Raw genomic sequence first — 19,091 nt, 5'->3', positions numbered from 1 at the left:
GAAATGTACTTAGTGAAATTTGACAAAATGTTTTTATTAATTTTTATTATTCATTTATTAGTTTAGTAAAAAATAAATTTATTCCTTAATAAATATTGTCAGAAAAAGTTCATTCTTTTAGCAGAAAATGATATCAAAATTTGAATTAGTAAAAAAGTTTATACTAATTTGAATTTGAGATTGACTTTTTGCTTTTGAATTAGTAAATTTTACTAATAAATTAGTAGAAATGACTATGATTTTATAATTCAAAAGCAAAAAGTCAGTCACTAATTTAAAATAAAAATACTATAATTAGTAAACATTTTACTAATAATAGTAAACAAAAAATATTAATTTCTAATAATTTATTAGTAAAATTTACTAATCCAAAAAACAAAAACTCAGTCACTAATTCTATTCATAGTTTTAAGGATATCAAATTGAGACAATAAACGGATCAAAAATGTTGCGGAAGCAACATTTTGATTCGTTTTTTGTCTCTAATTAATATCCTCAAAACATTTTATTAGTAAACATGCTTACTAATTTAAATTTAGAGAAAAGTACTAAAATAATAAGGTTTCGTGTATCAACCAAAAAAGGGTTGAAAAAATGTAGATGGAAAAAAAGGTGCAGAAAAAATATTGAAAAAATTCGTAATTATTCCACATAAAGTTCTGTATATAATTTGTTGAGAATATATATTGTACTTGGCTTATTAATTTTAACACCGCTCTACAATTTTAAAGCCCATTGCAAACTAAAATACGGCTCATATAATAAGTGACTAAATCGGATGATGGAAAATTTGTTTTCAAAACGGTATATTCCCTCTCTCTTCTCATATCTCTTGTGCTCTCTGGAAAATATAATGTACGCAGAGAATATATGAAGAGCACTCAGGAAAAGACATCAAAGTGCTATAGACCTATAAACGCGTTCCACTTCTCAAACTCAGGCGGCTCAGATTATTCATCATTAATCGTTACAAACGACTTCTCTATTCCGACTCTTTTTTTCCCATTTGCATATATATATATATACCAGCGGGAAAAAAAAATTAATCAGCTCTCTTTATCTTTGTTATGGTAACAAAAAAATTAGAATCTTCTGCTTTTGGTTATTTCTTCTGTAAATTTTTATTGCTATAACTTTAAGTCAGGTATTTAAAAAATTAATTATCGAAATTTTAAAATCATTTTCTTTTTGGTTTTTATGGAGAAAAGGAATAAAATAACTTTTATTATTTTCAAAGTAAAACTTACACTGACAGAAAGTTTTGTGCATTTTCGGCAATTTTTACTATTTTTACTATTATTTAAAAGAATTTTTATGCAATTCTTCACAATAATTCAATTACATTCACTAATAATAACATCTTTCATGAAATTTAATTATTTTAGAAAAATTTTAATAAAATTCTAAGCAAGCATTCAATTATTTTCATAAATAATAAAACTCATCAAAGTATTTCAATTATTTTTAATACAATTTTAAATTAATTAATAGAAAAATTTAACTATTTTCAGTATTCTCACAAATAAAATTTCCCACAAGAATTCAATTATTTGAAATAAAATTTTCATATTTTATTATATTTGGAAAAAATTAATTCTTTAAAACAATGTTTATAAAATTCTTTGGAAGAATTCAATTATTTTCAAAAATAACAACATTTTTCACAGAAATTCAGTTCTTTTTATTTTAATAAAATTTTTCGCAATAATTCAGTTATTTTCATAAATATATAAATATAAATAAATAAATAAAAATAAAATTTTAATACAATTTTACAGGAATTGTTCGAGAAATTCTTAAAAATTTAATTTCAATTTCTCGAAAAATCAATTATTTAAAAAAATGTTTTTTTTAAATTCTTTGGAACAATTTAATTATTTACAAAAATATTAAACTTTTTCACAGGAATTCAATTATTTTCAAATATTTAAATAAAATTGTTCGAGAAAAATCAATTTTAATTAAACTTTTTTTGGAAATAATTGAATTATTCTTTTAGATTTTAATAAAATTCTTTCCAAGAATTCAATTATTTACATAAATAATTCTTCGAAAGAATTCAATTATGTCAGTATTTATTATTCAAGAAAATTGAATTATTTTGAGGCATTTGTTTCTTCTACAAATTAAATTTTTATTGCAATGATTTTGTCCAAAAAATCCAAAAAATCAATTACTGAGTTTCTAAACGTTAAATTTCAGTTTTAAAATTTTTTTGTGATTAGTGATTTATAAAAATATCTTTAATAAAAAATATTTCGTTCATTTGAACGTTCAAAACTTGGGGATCATGAATTTTTTACAGTGTAAAAGTTACTCTATATTTTTTCTGTGTGTCAGTCAGTAATTTTTGAATGTCCCTAAAGTTTTAAACTTTTAAATAAACCAAATTTACTAAAATTTACTAAAAATTAATTTACAGATTCAAAATGTTTTAATTCCTTTTTTTTTACTTTTGCGTTAACGAAAACATTGATAACTTCAGTTTCATAACAAAGGTTAATCATGATCAGTATATATAATATAGTATACTGTCTGTTATTATTAGTATACTTTCTGTTCACAGTTTTTCTGCAGATATCAAATTGAGACAAAAAACAAATCAGAAGTGTTTCGAAGCAACGTTTTGATTCGCTTTTTGCCTTAATTTGATATTCTTAGAAAAACTGTGTTGTTGCTGCTATTATAAAATTAATTTCTTATTATCATTATTAAAAAACCAAGCTCAAGAAAAAATTTGATTTTTAAATAAAAAAATGATGATTTTTAACAGCTCTGTTGTGTACATTATGTGTATTGTGCATGTGTGCACAATTAATCAGGATTACGCAATTATTCAAAAGAGAGTGGAAATAATCGATTGTAAAATTATAAGCGTGTAGAACGATGGTTAAAGTACAATAAGAAAATAGTCAAATCGATCGTCAAGTTTAGCTCTATATAGAATATCGTGTACCAGATAGATAGAGCCCCCAACCCACACAGACACACAAACCTTCTCGAAATATATACATATACGGTTAACTACTCCCTAGCATGCAAGGAGAAGTCATCTATTTTACTGGGTGCGACAGAAGAATTATTTAACACCCAATGGCATATTTCATAATGTAAAAACAGAACGGAGCAGGCAACAACGAGAGGTACCTCTCTATTCTTAGAAATATATTGATACTTATCATGTGTGCACAAATGAAAGCAATATCAATTTCCAATCACTCCTACGAAATATTTCTTATACAACAGTTATGGAAAATATTTCTTTTAGAATGGTTGGAAAGATTTCTTGTAAAATAGTTAGAGATATTATGTCCCTAAAGTTAAGCTCAGCTTCTGAAACTATTATTTGGAGTTTGGCACTAATTTCACTTTGGGAATTTAAAAGAGTGATGAAACTTTTTTTTTCAATTCACAACTGACAGTTTTTTTTTCTTTTTGCTTTGAAAATTCTCAATCATGACTTTCATGAGATAAACTGGCCTTGACGCTATATTTTACCGATGTCAGTGAATGATCCTTTTCAATGGACTGTAAAACGAATGTGCGCACTTCAAGGCAAAAAAAAAAGAGTATACGTGCAATGATTAGTCAGAAGTGCAAAGTCGTAAAGACTTTATACACTCTTTTGTATGAGACAATAATTATTTTAAAAATATCAAACTCGTTTTGCATTTTTTATTTCACCAAATGTACATTTAGAAAGAAATTACACATTTGGTTTGTTTAAATCGTCAATTTTCTATATTTTCTTATGTTTCAAACGAATTTTGTTCTGAAAGAGAAAATTCTCATGATGCACAAATTCTAAACGTTCAAATGTACGAAATTTTCTGTCAAATAATAATAAATAATAAATATTTTCAAAAATATCCTCAATTTCTGAATGTTCAATTGAACGGAACATTTTAAATCTGATTTCTTTTATTTAAATCAAATTTTTTCTAGAGCTTGAATTTTTAATGAAATTCTTTTCCAAAATTCAATTATTTTTATAAATATTAAAATTCTTCTCAAGAATTCAATTATTGGCAAAAATTTTAATTAAATTCTTGGCAAAATTTCAATTATTTAAACAAAATTTAATAAAATACTTTGCACGAATTCAATTATTTTTTAGAAATTTTAATGAATATCTCGTCAAGAATTCAATTATTTTTATAAATAGCAAAATTTTTCGCCAAAAATTCAATTATTTTCAAAAATTTAAATAAAATTCTTTGCAACATTTCAATTATTTTTAAAAGTTTTTCGCAATTCAATGTTTTTAAACATTTACTATTTTCATAAAATTTATCAACAGTTTTAATTATAGAAAAAACTTGTTTTGATACAATTATTTTCATAAATAATAAAATTTCATTTACGAACTCAATCATTTTCATTTCAGAATTTCAAATACTTTTAATACAATTTTAAATAAATTCCTTGAAAAATGCAATTATTATTAAAAATTTTATTAAAACTTGAGGAAAGAATTCAATTTTAAGAAACATTCGATTATTCAATAAAACAATAAAATTCGTTGCAATAATTCAAATATTTACATAAATTAAATAACATTTAATTCGTCGCAGAAAATCAATTATTTTCAAAAAAAAAATCGATTTCGATTACATCAAATTCTTACTATTTAATACGACTGAGTGATAGAATAAATCCATTATTCTTATTTTCAAAAAATTTTAAGTAATTTTGCAAAAGAATTCAATTACAGCTTGATAAACAACAAATTCGCGCATAAATTCTTCCCATAAAATCAATTATTCTAAGGAATTTTAATAAAATTCTTTTCCAAAATTCAATTATTTTGATAGATATCAATATTCATCACAAGAATTCAATTCTTTTGAAAAGTAATAAAATACTTTGCAAAAAATTAAATTATTTTCAAATTTTTTTAGAAATTCTCGTCAAGAATTAAATTATCTTTATAAATAGATAGGGAAATTCTTCTCAAGAATTAAATAATTATTGTCAAAAATTTTTTTAAAATTCTTTCTCAAGAAGTCAATTATTTTCAAAAATTTTAATAAAATTCTTCTCATGAATTCAATTGTTTTAAAAAATTATTATTTAAATTCTTCTCAGGAATTCAATTATTTTTAAAAAAAAATCTGAAAAAATTTAATAAAATTCTTCAAAAAGTTTTCAATTATTTTCAAAAATTGTTATAAAATTCTTTAATATAATAAATTTCATTAAAATTTTAATTAAATTCCTTAAAATAAATTAAATATTTTTAAAAGTTGTTAATACAATTTTTCGTAAAAATTAAATTTTAAGAAACATTCAATATTATTTATTTTTGTATTTAAATAATTGATTTCTCGTAGAATTAAATTATTATTTTTCGTACTTTTAACTAACAATTCTGTAGAATTAATTTTTTTTGAAACAGTTTAATTAAATAATAATTGATGTTATTGATTTAAAGTAGAATTTTAATTCAAAATTCTAGAAAATGTTAATTGAATTGAAATGATACAAATAATTTTGAAGAAATTACAGTAACAATATTCTTATAATAATGAAATAATGATTTTGTCAGTTGGTCATCTTTAATGATTATGAGTTGTTGAATTTAAAAAGATTTGAATTTGAAATTTTTGAACATTTTAATTCCAATGAAAAAAAAATGATTAAATATTTATTTTAAATAAAACTATTGGATTTTTTCGAATAATTTTACTTTTGAATAAATTTGTGAATAAATTTAATAAAACATTTTTTTTGAGTATCTAATGATTTTTAGAGTGAATCAGAATATTCTTTAGGGTCAGGGAAAAAATTAAAGTTGTGTTTGGAAATCAGAGAAAGGTCAGGGAAAAATAAATTAAAATTTTTGTGGCAACCCTGTATGAATAAATTATATTTTTATCTTTATTTAACCAATTTTTATAGTCCCCTAAAAGTCCCCTATTTTTTAATTTTCACTCCCCTATTTCCCCTAAAATACTTTTTAGGGGCACTATGAAGCCTGCACAATTTAAACAATTAAAAGTTGCATTTGAATGAGAATTACAATTTTTTGTCAATAAGAAATATTTCTTAAATAGGTAATTTTACTTAAATCGTTACTTATTGATAGAAAATTGTAATTTTTATTCAAATGCAGCTTTTAATTGTTTAAAATGTTAAAAATTTAATTCTTTATGCTTTATTATTGTCGACATTAACTTAAGAACAGTATTGGAATAAAAAAAGTTGAACAATTTGTTTCAAAGAGTTTAGGTTCAAAAGAAGTTTCTTAAAAAATTTCAATTCCAATATGTACAATATATGAAAGTGATTGAAAATCAGTGAAATTTTACTAGTTGATGCTTAGCCAGAAGTAGATTATTAATTAAGTGAAAATTCTATACTGTTTCAGATTTTCGAGTTAGGGAATTGATGAAATTTTATTCAATCATCAACGGAATTTTAGTGATTAATTAGCGGATTAACGCTATTTAGGGAATTAGTGTGGTATACTTAGAGCTTTGGGAATTAGTGAAATTTCGCTTGTTTAGATTTAGGGAGTAGTAGATAAATTCACTTTTAAATTATCTCATGATAATTTAATTTTTTGGTGGTTAATTTTCAACCAGGACTTAGTACTTTTTTTTACTATGAATTAGTTATTTTTTTTACTTAAGTAAAAAACTTATAGATTTTTACTTATAAATATTTTTTACTTAGAGTCACTTTCTTTTCTTACAGTTATTTCTCATTTTTCACTAATTGTTAAATATCTTTTTACAATATTTTATTTTTTTTCATTTATTTTTTAACCAAGTAATCTGTAAGATTTTAAGGAATTTTATTCTTTTCAAAGAATATTTGTCCCTAAAGTTAGCGTTGATCACTTAGCGTCGAAAACCATTTTTTTTAGAGATGAAAATAGCACTAATTTTACTTCTTTTATTTCGACTTAGAAAGGTAAAAAATTTACAATTCTTTTTTAACCTGAAACCTTAAAAAAAATAGTTTCATTCTCTTTTGCATCGTTAAAAAAATACTTTTTGACGCTCAGCTTTAATGCCAAGTTCAGGGACCTAATAATAATATACACAGAGTTAGACAGTCAAAGAATGGAAAATTAATTAACTTTTTCTTTATTTTCCAAATTTAAATTACTATCGTATTTTTTTCTGTCAATCATTGTTTATAACGAAACGCATAAATTCAAGTGAAAAAAAATTACGTCCGCGTAAAAATTTATAAATCTCACACTTTTATTTTTTTGCGAATATTAGTTTTATTAAAACTTCCGAGCTTCGCCATTAACCTTCACCCAGTTTGAAAATTTTCCCAGGTATTTACACTCTCTACGTTTTATACAGACACAGACACACACACACACAAACATAATTGAATGAAAAAAATAACAAAATTTTACTGTTTAAAAAAGTTGTTCATTCATTCACGGAATGAAAATTAAATTAATTAATTATTTAAACTCGCATTTATAAATATCAGATTTAATTGAGTGAAATAGTATTTAATATAATGTAAAATTACTATTATGATTCACGTCGGTGAAGTTCATAACGTTTATGACAATTAAAGATTAAAAGAATAAAATATTTTTTTATACAAAAGTAATAAAATATTTTGTTTGTGAATTTTTTTTTCAAATTTTTGATGGAAAAAATTATAATTAATATTATAACTTGCATGTTTGTATTAAAATGATATCTTTGTAATTGCAGATAATTGTAAAATTATCTACAACTTGAAAGTAAATGATAAAACAATTAATGAGGAGGATGAGGAGTGATTGCTTATTTATAAATATTTTTTTTATCTTTTTATTTTATATTGACGTACGCTAGGTCGGGATTGGTTGTTATCATCTGTCTGATAGATCCAATTAGTTCTGTCGTTAAATAATTATTGAATTCAAGTCAGTTATTGCACTCAGTATTTTGATAAATTGTTTTATCTCGAAAAATGATTTTCTATTATTATTTTTATTTATTAGGTGTTAAATAAGTTTTTTTTATTTTTCATCTATTTATTCAAGAATAGTAGTAATTATTTTTTAATAAAACGCTTAAATACGTTTTTATGTCTTTTATTATTAAATAATTACCGGACTTAAAAGATAAGTGCTAAAAATAACATGAATTTGAAGCTTAAATAAAATAAATCGTCACATAATAATTTCGTTTTTAGAAACGTTGCGAACTTTAGCCGCATTAATAATTGAAACCCGTTCTAATAAGAAGCAAATAAATAATAAAAATAAGAAGAAGCAAAAAAATAATAATGATAATATTAATAATAATAATAATAATAATAATAATAGTAAAAAAATGATTACATTGAAAGCGAAAATTGTATAACATATCAAAAATCATGTGATATAAATTGAAAGGAAAACGTGTTAAAAGCGAAATAATTGTTTATTTACAATATTGTCAATTTTCGCTGTACTTTTTCGGTGTTTCTCTCTTCTGCATACAGTCTCGATTTCACAGTGAAATTGAATTTGAAGATTTTCATTTTTTTCAAACCAATATATGGGCATTTTACTCTCGTTGAAAACATATGTGCACCGAATCCATAAATATTGTTACTGTGAGCACAGGGGCAAATTTTGCCTTCCATTCGACTGAAATTTATCGTCCCTGGAAAATATATTCCTTTTTTAAACTTTTTAATCAAATTAGAAGTTATTCTTTGCTATTATTATCATTATTTTTTCCTTTTTTTAGACTTGTATATAATTATTCACAGTTTTTCTATTGTAAGAATATCAAATTAAGACAAAAAACATATCGCGCAATAATTTTAATATTTCAATAATATTTTAATATAAATATTTTCCTTTTCTTTTGAAAAATGTTTAAATTTTTCAAAATTTAAAAAAAATATTTTTTAATATTTAATATTTATCTTATTTTCTTTTTGTTTCAGGTGTGATGGGTTCCTGTAGAGATGCCATTAACTATGAGTTGAGGCTTGAAAATTAATTGTGAGTATTGATCTTTATTATGACTATATGTATGTATACAGTATAACTAATAGAGTTGAATTGTCAAAGTAAAATTTCCAATACTATTTTTTCATTAAATTTGTATATATATTGAATATGTCTTTTAAAAAAAAGGTTCCAATAAAATTTAGATAATTATTTTTTGTAGAAAGAACTGTTATTTTCAATATTTGAAAAGTGATTAGAGAATGTGTTATCTGCACGCTTTTCTCGATAAAAGAATATATCGATTGAATATTAGCTTTGTCGAATAATAGAATTTGAAAAAGTCGTAGTTTTATACAACTAAATTGACAAAAGAATGTGTTGGAAACATATAACTTTGATAATCAACTGAAAAATATGTTTAATTGAAATATTCAAAACTTTCTTAATGTTCAAATGATTAGAATATTTTTTCGCTATTTAAATATGCATTTAAACCGGTTTTGTTGATTCAAATAAAAATTTGAACGATAATAATTAATAAAAAAAAATTAATAATTAAAATTTATTTCGTTGCTGAAAGGAAAATTTTTATTTAAATTTTAATAAATCTTACTATCTAGTGTAAAAAATAAATCTTACTTTCAGCGCACTTTTAACTAAAATCGTTTACATCAGTACCATTTTTGACTGAATTTTAGACTTGAGAGTATAATTTTAAGTCCTAAATAATAGTTATGACTTAACCCATAGTTTTATACTCAAAATTAGGATAATTTTCAAGCAGTTTGGTTTTAAGATGTTCCAGATTTTGTTTTTTGGAAGAAGTTGTTCCATTTAACAAACTTAGTGCTGTAAATTCAGAATATTGTTCAGTTAAGGACAATTTGGTCCGCACAGTACAAAAATTTTTTTGATTCATAAATAAAATATTTATTTGAATTCTAAAAAAAAATGTTTTAATGTCAAAAGAATATAATTTGAGTGATCGACAAGTTTTGAACGTTCAAATGAAAGAAATATTTTTTATTAAAAATATTTTTATAAATTACTAATTGCAATAAAAGTTGGAACTTAAATACATTTAGAAACTTTATATATAATTAAGTTTTTCTTATTGTTAAATAAAATTTTTGTAATAAAAATTTATTTTAAAGAAGAAGTAAATTAATTTTGTTTATTTGAACGTTCAGAACTGTAGGGTCATTAATTTGAAGAAATTCGGAAGAATTTATAAGTTTGATAAAATATTTCATTTCATTTAAGGATATATTTTTCTGTTAAAATAAAATCATGATTTTTTTAAATGTAAATGGGATTTTTTTTTATTTAAATCAAACTTTCTCTGGAGCTTGATTTTTTAGTAATGACAGGCCTCGGATATTATGATTTTTTCGACTTTTATCGACTTATATTCAAAAATTGCGACTTTTTCGACTTTTCTTTCAAATTTTGCGACAAAATACCATATTTTTATAGTATAAAATGCTGCAACTTTTTCGATTTTTACGCGCAGTATAAAAAATAGCTGTAGATAAATCTTTCGAAAATTATTTTTGAAAATTTTTTCTAATTCAATTTTTGAAATATACAATTAAAAAGATTTTGAATAATTTAAATTTAGTAAAATTAATTAAAAATAAATCCTTTTTTCAAGTATTTTATTATAATTTTTGAAAATTAACTATTATAGAATTTTTATTCAAAATTTTGGAAATAATATTGAATTTTTTAAAATTTTAATGAATAATCTTCAAGTGTAAATTCGATAAAAAATGAAAATATTAAAATAGTTTTAAAAAAAAGTAATTCTTTGACAAAGTAATTTAAAATTTTTTTAAATTTACTATTTTAGAATTTTTGAGAAATTATTTATAATTAAAATTCATCAAAAATTTGATTATTTTTAAAATATTTTAAAAAACTCAATTATTTATTTGCTTAATAAATTTTTTTGCAAAATTTAATTACTTTAGGGAATTTTATTAAAATTCGTTGCAAAATTCAATTATTTCCATGAATTTTAATAAAATCTATGTCTAAATTCAATTTTTAGAAATTTTTAAAAAATTTATTGAAAAATTCAATTATTTTCAAGAATTTTAATAAAACTCTTTACAAAATTCAATTTTTTTTCTGGAATTTTATTAAAATTCTAATTTATCTATAATTTTAATAAAACTCTTTGGAAAATTCAATTATTTTCAGAAATTTTATTAAAATTCGTTGCAAAATTGAATTATTTTCATGAATTTCAATAAAATTTTTGTCTAAATCCAATTTTCAGGAATTTATTTTAAATTTATTGAAAAATTCAATTATTATCAGGAATTTTAATAAAAATTTTTGTCTAAATTCAATTTTCAGGATTTTTTTTAAAATTTATTGAAAAATTCAATTATTTTCATGAATTTTAATAGAACTCTTTGTAACATTCAATGTTTTTTGGAATTTTATTAAAATTCTAATTTATTTATAATTTTAATAAAACTCTTTGGAAAATTCAATTATTTTTAGAAATTTTATTAAAATTCGTTGCAAAATTGAATTATTTTCATGAATTTCAATAAAATTTTTGTCTAAATCCAATTTTCAGGAATTTATTTTAAATTTATTGAAAAATTCAATTATTTTCAGGAATTTTAATAAAAAATTTTGTCTAAATTCAATTTTCAGGATTTTTTAAAAATTTATTGAAAAATTCAATTATTTTCATGAATTTTAATAGAACTCTTTGCAAAATTCACTTTTTTTTGGAATTTTATTAAAATTCTAATTCATCTATAATTTTTATAAAACTCTTTGCAAAATTCAATTATTTCCAGAAATTTTATTAAAACTTTTGTCAAATTTAATTATTTTAAGGAATTCAATTAAAATTCATTGCAAATTTTAATTATTTTTCAAAGATTTTTAGTTAAAAATTGTAGAAAATAATTGAATTCTTGTAAGGGTTATAGTTTTAATTTTTAAAAATTATTAAATTTCAGAATTTGCAATTTTTGAAATTTTATTTCCTGGTGAAAAAATAAATAAGAAATATTTAAATATTTTATTTAGCAAAATTATACAAGTTTTGATTAATTGAATTTAGAAATCAGTGAAGAATCAGGGAAATAGAAAATAAAATATTTGTGACAATACTAAATTAAATAATCGACTTTTTCGACCTTTTTTCTATTTTTAATCGACTAAAGCGACTTTTTTTGTTCGTTAAAGTCGATCCGAGGCCTGTAATGATTTTAAGAATTTAAATTTAAAATAGAAGCAACAAATAGCTACTTTTATTTTTCTTAAGAAACTATTTAACCGAACATGTTGAAAAAATAATTGACTACCTTCTATTTAATTAAGTCTTTATATTTAATAAAATATATTTGTTTTCTTGTTAGTTTCTTATTTCTTGAATTTAAAACTTCAAACAATAGTAAAAGGATAAAGAATTTAATTTCCAACAATTTAAACATTTAAAAGTTGCATTTGAATCAAAATTACCATTTTTTGTCAATAACAAATATATTTGTTAAATATTAGATTCTGTTACTTAAATCGTTTCATATTGATGGAAAATTGTAATTTTTATTCAAATGCAACTTTTTTTCATTTATTTTGGATTTTTTGACTTTGGACATTTTAATTTTGGATTTTTTTTTTACTTTGAACTCTTTTTCTTGGATTTTTCGGTCTAGATTTTTCGGAATGGATTTTTTGTCCTGTAATCATAAATCATATTTTTAAGTTATTCTAAATAAAGTTTGTTTAATCTACATAAATGTTAACTTGATTCAAATAAACATTTGGTTCAGTTTAATAAATTTTACCTCGCGGAAGAAGAATTTTGTCATCTTTTGATTATCTATATATATAATTATATAGCAAAGCATTTTGTTAGGTTGAGATTTAAACAAAATTTGCGGAAGAAGAATTTTGTCATCTTTTGATTATCTATATATATAATTATATAGCAAAGCATTTTGTTCGGTTGAGATTTAAACAAAATTTGTTTGTTTCAAATAAATGTTTTTCAGAGTGTAAAAACGAATTTTATTTAATTTAAGCAAACGTTTGGTTGTTATCTCACTTAATTTTTTAAAATTTTACGTTAGTTTGAAACAAAAAAATATTTAATTTCCAAAATTAAGTGGATGCTAATTACAACTCTCTAAATTTGATTTCAGGTCACAGTTTTTCTAAGGATGTCAAATTGAGACAGAAAACGAATCACTTTTGATTCGTTTTCTGTCTCAATTTTTGATATCCTTAGAAAAAGTGTGATAGTCACACAGAAAAAATAAAGTCTGAAATCGTTTACATCTTAAAACCAAATTATGTTTGAAGAGTAGCCTATTTTTATAAGCTTAAAACTGAATTAAGTCTATGTTAGAACTTAAAATAATACTCTCAAGGCTAAAATTCAGGTAAAAATGTTTCTAATGTAAACAGTTTTAGTCAAAAGTGAACTGAAAGTAAGATTTATTTTTTATAGTGTAAATATCGTGTTTCTTGTTTTAAAGGTCTAAACTTTTGGGTATATTTTTAAATTTTAAGTGAATTATTGTACAAAAAAGTGATTTTCTTTCCTCGCTAATCAGCATTATCATTATCATGTATTAATCCATCTAGCGAAGGTTCATCGTCCCATTTTCCCAATATAATTCTCTCATTCCGTGTGACATTAGCATCTCTCACCTCATGAAACATGAAATCGCGCGCGCTTCTCGCAACCGGTAATAATGGAATAACCAAATTAACCAAATACGGTTTCGGAAAACGGCTTCTTAAATAATTCAAACTTCTGGTTGTTTGGTAACCAGCCGAGAGATATAGAGAAGGTATTCATGTTGCCTCGTCTACTATACAGTATATGTATATCTATCTCTCCACTGTGGCATTGCGCCGGAGGCCCTGTTACAATTTTACCTATACATCCGTCGTATTCGTGCCAGTTATAGAGAGAGAGAGGGATGGTTTTGCTCTGCTGGCTCCGTATTGATTGCTTTTCCTCCTCCACCACCTACAACTTTGCTCTTTCTCGTTCTGTGTTTTCTCTCTCACTCACTCTCTCTCTCTCCCCTTTTTGCCCTCTCGTAACGTTGGTCTGCGTTGGTCCCAGTCGTCACTAACGTCGAGTGTAACGTTGCATTGGTTCTCTCTGCTCTTCGAACCCTCAGAATCCATGGTTCTTCCTCTCCTATCTACTATATATATCGTTTCAGATTCGCACCTCGCAATTCCGAACAGCACTGACGTGATAAATAATTCCTGCCGTTTCTCGAAAACTTTCCAGCTTTCAATTCGTATTTTAGTTTCAGAGAAAATGGTCCTAATGTCACAGAGGAAATAAAATAGATCAAAATTTTCTCCTTTGAATTAAATAATAAATTTTGTTTGTTTGTTCATACTCATCTTCTGAGTCTGAATCAATAAAATTACGTGGATGAAGTTTATGTAACTTTTATGATCCAACGATTAGAGAAAAAAATATTTTTTTCACAATTGCCACAGGTCAGGGAAAAGCCATGAAATTTTATTAAAAGTATACTGGAAAAATATATCCAATTTTTAGAATTCATGAGAAAATTCTAAATTTTGGTGTCTTTTTGGTTTGTCTCAAAAACTATGAAATTACCCACGAGTTCTAATACAAAATCTTCAATTTTTTCCATTTCTGACAATAATTTATTTTAAATAACTTAATTCTTGAATAACTATGCTTATAAAAATGAAGTAATTTTTTTTTTTAAATTTTAATTTAAATTCTGTTGAAATTGTCGTACTTTTTTCTAATATATAGTATATTTAATATTATTTTGAAAATTTTAACACAATTCTTCGAAAAAACTCAATTATTTTGATAAATATAAAAAAAAAAATTCTCGTCATGATTTCAATTATTTTTATAAAAATGCAAAAATCTTCGCCAAAATTCAATTATTTTTCAAAATTTTTTTAAAAATCCTCTTCAAGATTTCAATTATTTTCATAAAAAAGCCAAATTCTTCGACAAAATTCAATTATTTAAAAAATTTTTTAAACATTCTCCTCAACATTTCAATTATTTTTATAAATAGCAAAATTCTTCGCCGAAATTCAATTATTTTCCAAATTGTTTTTTAAATTCTCATCAAGATTTCAATTATTTTCATAAAAAAGCCAAATTCTTCGACAAAATTCAATTATTTAAAAAATTTTTTAAACATTCTCCTCAACATTTTAATTATTTTTATAAATAGCAAAATTCTTTTAAAAAAACTCAATTATTTTGATAAATATAAAAAAAAATTCTCAACATTTCAATTAATTTTATAAAAAAGCAAAAATCTTCGCCGAAATTCAATTATTTTTAAAAATTGTTTTAAAAATTCTCTTCAAGATTTTTAATTATTTTTATGAATATCAAAAAACTTCGCCGAAATTTAATTATTTTCAAAACTTTTTTTAAAAATTCTCTTTAAGATTTCAATTATTTTTATAAATAGCAAAATTTTTAGACAAAATTCAATTATTTTCGAAAATTAAAAAAAAAATTTCTTCAAGATTTCAATTATTTCAATAAAAAAGGACAAATTTTTCGTCAAAATTCAATTATTTTCAAACATTTAAAAAAAAATCCTTTTCAACGTTGCATTTATTTTCATAAAAGTGCTAAATTCTTTGCCAAATTCAATTATTTTCAAATTTTTTTTTTAAATTCTCCTCAACATTTCAATTATTTTTATAAATAGCAAAATTTTTCGCCAAAATTCAATTATTTTTAAAAATTAAAAAAAAAATTTTTTAACATTTCAATTATTTTTATAAATAGCAAAATTCTTCGCCAAAATTCAATTATCTTCAAAAATTTTCTTCAAGATTTCAAATACTTTCATAAAAAAGACAAAGTTTTCTCCAAAATTCAATTATTTTCAAAAATTAAAAAAAAATTCTCTTCAACGTTGCAATTATTTTTATAAAAAAGCCAAATTCTTCGCCAAAATTCAATTATTTTCAAAAATTTTTTTAAAAAATTCTCCTCAACATTTCAATTATTTTTATAAATAACAAAATTCTTCGCCAGAATTTAATTACTTTCAAAAATTAAAAAAAAATTCACCTCGGCATTTTAATTTTTTTTATAAATAGCAAAATTCTTTGCCAGAATTCAATTATTTTCATAAAAAAAGCCAAATTTTTCACCAAAATTTAATTATTTTCAAAAATTAAAAAAATCTTCTCAACATTTCAATGATTTTCAAAAATTAAAAAAAATTCTTTTTAACATTTCAATTATTTTCAAAAATTAAAAAATAATCTTCTTAACATTTCAATTATTCTTTTCAGGAATTCAATTATTCTTATAAAAATAAAATTATTCTGAAGAATTGAATTTTAAAAAACATTCAATTATTCAATAAATTATTTATTTTTGTATTTAAATAATCGATCATTTAATAATTTTTAGAGTGAATCAGAATATTCTTTAGGATCAGGGAAGAAGTCAAAATTTTTTCTGGAAATCAGGGAAAAATAAAATTTTATTTTTGTGGCAATTCTGATTTTTTATTGAGGGAAAAAAATCTTCAACTGGAATAGCTACTAATTTTTATTATTTTTCCTTATCCTAAAGTTCTTGAACGTTCAAATGAACAAAATTTAGTTATTTCTTCTTCAAATTAAATTTTTATTATAATAATTTTTCCCCAATGTAAAAAAAATTAATTATAAAATTTCTAGATGTAAAATTTAAATTCTTAACTTCTGTTATAATCGGTAATTATATACGTTTAAACTTTAAATACTTACCAAAATGGCAATTTTTTTTTCCCCACCAGGTGGAGCAAAAAAGCCCCATTTAAAATTTAAAATCAGTTTATCAACACACATGTTTTCAACAAAAAAGGAAATTTCAACTCCTTCCTTAGAATTTTTTTATCATATACAATGCAATCTTGGAAAATCGTTGAATCTAGCTTCACGAAATTGAAAGCGCATATTTCATTGAAAAATAACGGATTCTATTTTTTTTTTTTTGTCAGTCGACATTTATCAAAAAAAAAAAAAAAAGTTTTCATGTCGATTGAAGGAAGCCTTTCATTTCCCGTCGATGTTAGAAGCCAAAGGAAAGTATCTGATATGATACCACAAAACGGTAAATGACATTCACTTTTTTTAAAAGGAAAAAAATATGTCTTACACGTGTCATCACTCTATAACCCATGGGGAAGGGGGAGAATTTTTTATAAAATTACGAAGCAACGAAAAAAGTTATCTTCTCTAACTATTATTTCACTGCATTTAATACTTTTTTTTAATAATTCAGTTTTAATTATTATTACACCTGTCAATAATTACTTTTAATAATTTAAATTTAATTATTTGCTATGCAATTAATTGTTTTAATTTACTATGGAAAATTATTGTAATTTTTATGAAATTAATTAATTAAATGAGTTTTTAACATTTAAATATATCATGTTAATATTTTCAATAAAATATTCTCATAAATTCCTGATTGTAATAGAAAATGAAACTCATAAATTTTACATTTAGCAACTTAATAATTTTGTGGTTGACGTTTTTTCGTTTGAAAGCATTTTCTGAATAAAAATTCGTTAAAATAAAAATTATTCTAAATATAGTGCAGGATAAATAGAAATTTTATTGAATGAAAATTTTTTCAATAATAAATATTCAATTATATACCCGTATATTGAATAAATGGGAAAAAAATTTAACGAAAATTTGAAAAGTAAAAATCAAATACTGTCAGATAAAATTCGATAAACTAAAAATGTAATGGGTCAAAAAAAGTGAAACCGGCCACTTGAAAAATTTTTGTCCCCGAATTTAAAGTTATCTATGGTTTTTGATAGATATATGAGTAAACTTTTACCCGCTAAAATATTTTTCAAAAATTTTATTTATTTTGAAAGTTATCAGGTGTTAAACTTTTAGGTTACTTTTTATTCTTTAAATTATTACTCCGAAACGAATGAAGATAATTTCAATTTTTTTTTTGGAAATTAAAGCTAAAAGTCTGTAGTTTAAAGTGCAACTGAAAAAAATGCTGTATAATAAAAATTTCTAATTGTTATTAACAATTATTTTAAACAATTGCGATTTAAAGTATGTTCTCAATGTCGGAAAAAAATCAAACTATACTCATGTGATGCGTAAAACTCTAACGAGTAAATTAAAAAAAAAAAAAGTGAGTAACCTCTAAAATTACAGAAGTTATGCATATTTTTCTGACGACGCGCGGGAATTAACTGATTCGCAAACTCTCGAGCGCGCGGGAATACGCCCGCGCCCGCTCCCGCTGCACTGCTCACACTTGTGTTTTCAAACAATTTATGTTTACAGAGAAGGAGAAGTAATTAAAATATTATTTTCTTACTGAATAGTTTATTAATATTTTTACTTTTGGAGTAATTATATACATAAAAACCATTTTGTATGTACTCATAAACTGCTTTGCAGTTTTTATGCTTTGATAAAAAACTTTTTTCGTGGATCTGATATTCTTGAATCGTACAAAAATCGAAATCGATATTGTTTGTGTAGAATTTCATCAACAAATTTTTTAAATAATTGGATTTCTAAATAAAATAATTGAATCATTTGTCACTTCTCCAAAATTCAATTTTTATTAGTGTTTTAACTGAAATTTCTTCTATAAATCCGCTATTTTTAATAATTTATTATTTCTTAAAATTGTATTCCCATAAAGAATTTTATTAACAAATTTTTAAATAATTGAATTCTTTGAACGAGTTTTAATAAAATGTTTAAGAATAATTACATTTTTCGAGGAATTCGATTATAATTGTACACGAAGAAAAATATAAAGTAACTTTTACTACTTTTATAGTAAAACATTTCTGATAACTTTTACTACTTTCGGAATAAATTTACTCCGAAAGTAGTAAAAATTATCAGAAATATTTTACTATAAAAGTAGTAAAAGTTAGTTTAAAAATATTTCAAAATTATTTGAATTTTGAAAAGAGTTGCTCTCTAAATCTGAATTAGTAGAATTCTACTAAGGAATAGTAAAATTTGACTAATTTTTAGTAGTTTTCATGGACGACTTTTCCCCTTTTCAATTAGTAGAATATTACTAATTCTTAGTAAAATTTTACTAATGTTTTAGTAGAAATTCACTAATTAAAAGTCACTCATTTCACTAAATGAATTAGTAAAACTG

At 22.6% G+C, this 19,091-nt stretch overlaps 1 protein-coding gene across 19 annotated transcripts in view; it reads left to right on the top strand.

Annotated features, from left to right (window-relative positions):
- LOC122502778 (bromodomain adjacent to zinc finger domain protein 2B-like) overlaps positions 1 to 19,091 on the top strand; it is a 212,760-nt gene that overhangs the window by 117,654 nt on the left and 76,015 nt on the right. For all 19 annotated transcript variants that reach the window (XM_043612983.1, XM_043612986.1, XM_043613001.1 and 16 more), the window contains one exon: positions 8,902 to 8,959. The gene's annotated coding sequence lies outside the window, so the exon portion shown is untranslated. The remainder of the gene's footprint in view (positions 1 to 8,901; positions 8,960 to 19,091) is intronic.

The sequence above is a fragment of the Leptopilina heterotoma genome, unplaced genomic scaffold (assembly GCF_015476425.1).
Source record: "Leptopilina heterotoma isolate Lh14 unplaced genomic scaffold, ASM1547642v1 Lhet_237, whole genome shotgun sequence".
Lineage (NCBI taxonomy): Eukaryota > Metazoa > Arthropoda > Insecta > Hymenoptera > Figitidae > Leptopilina > Leptopilina heterotoma.
The sequence above is the reverse complement of the archived record's forward strand: the minus strand, read 5'-3'. Positions and strand labels throughout refer to the sequence as shown.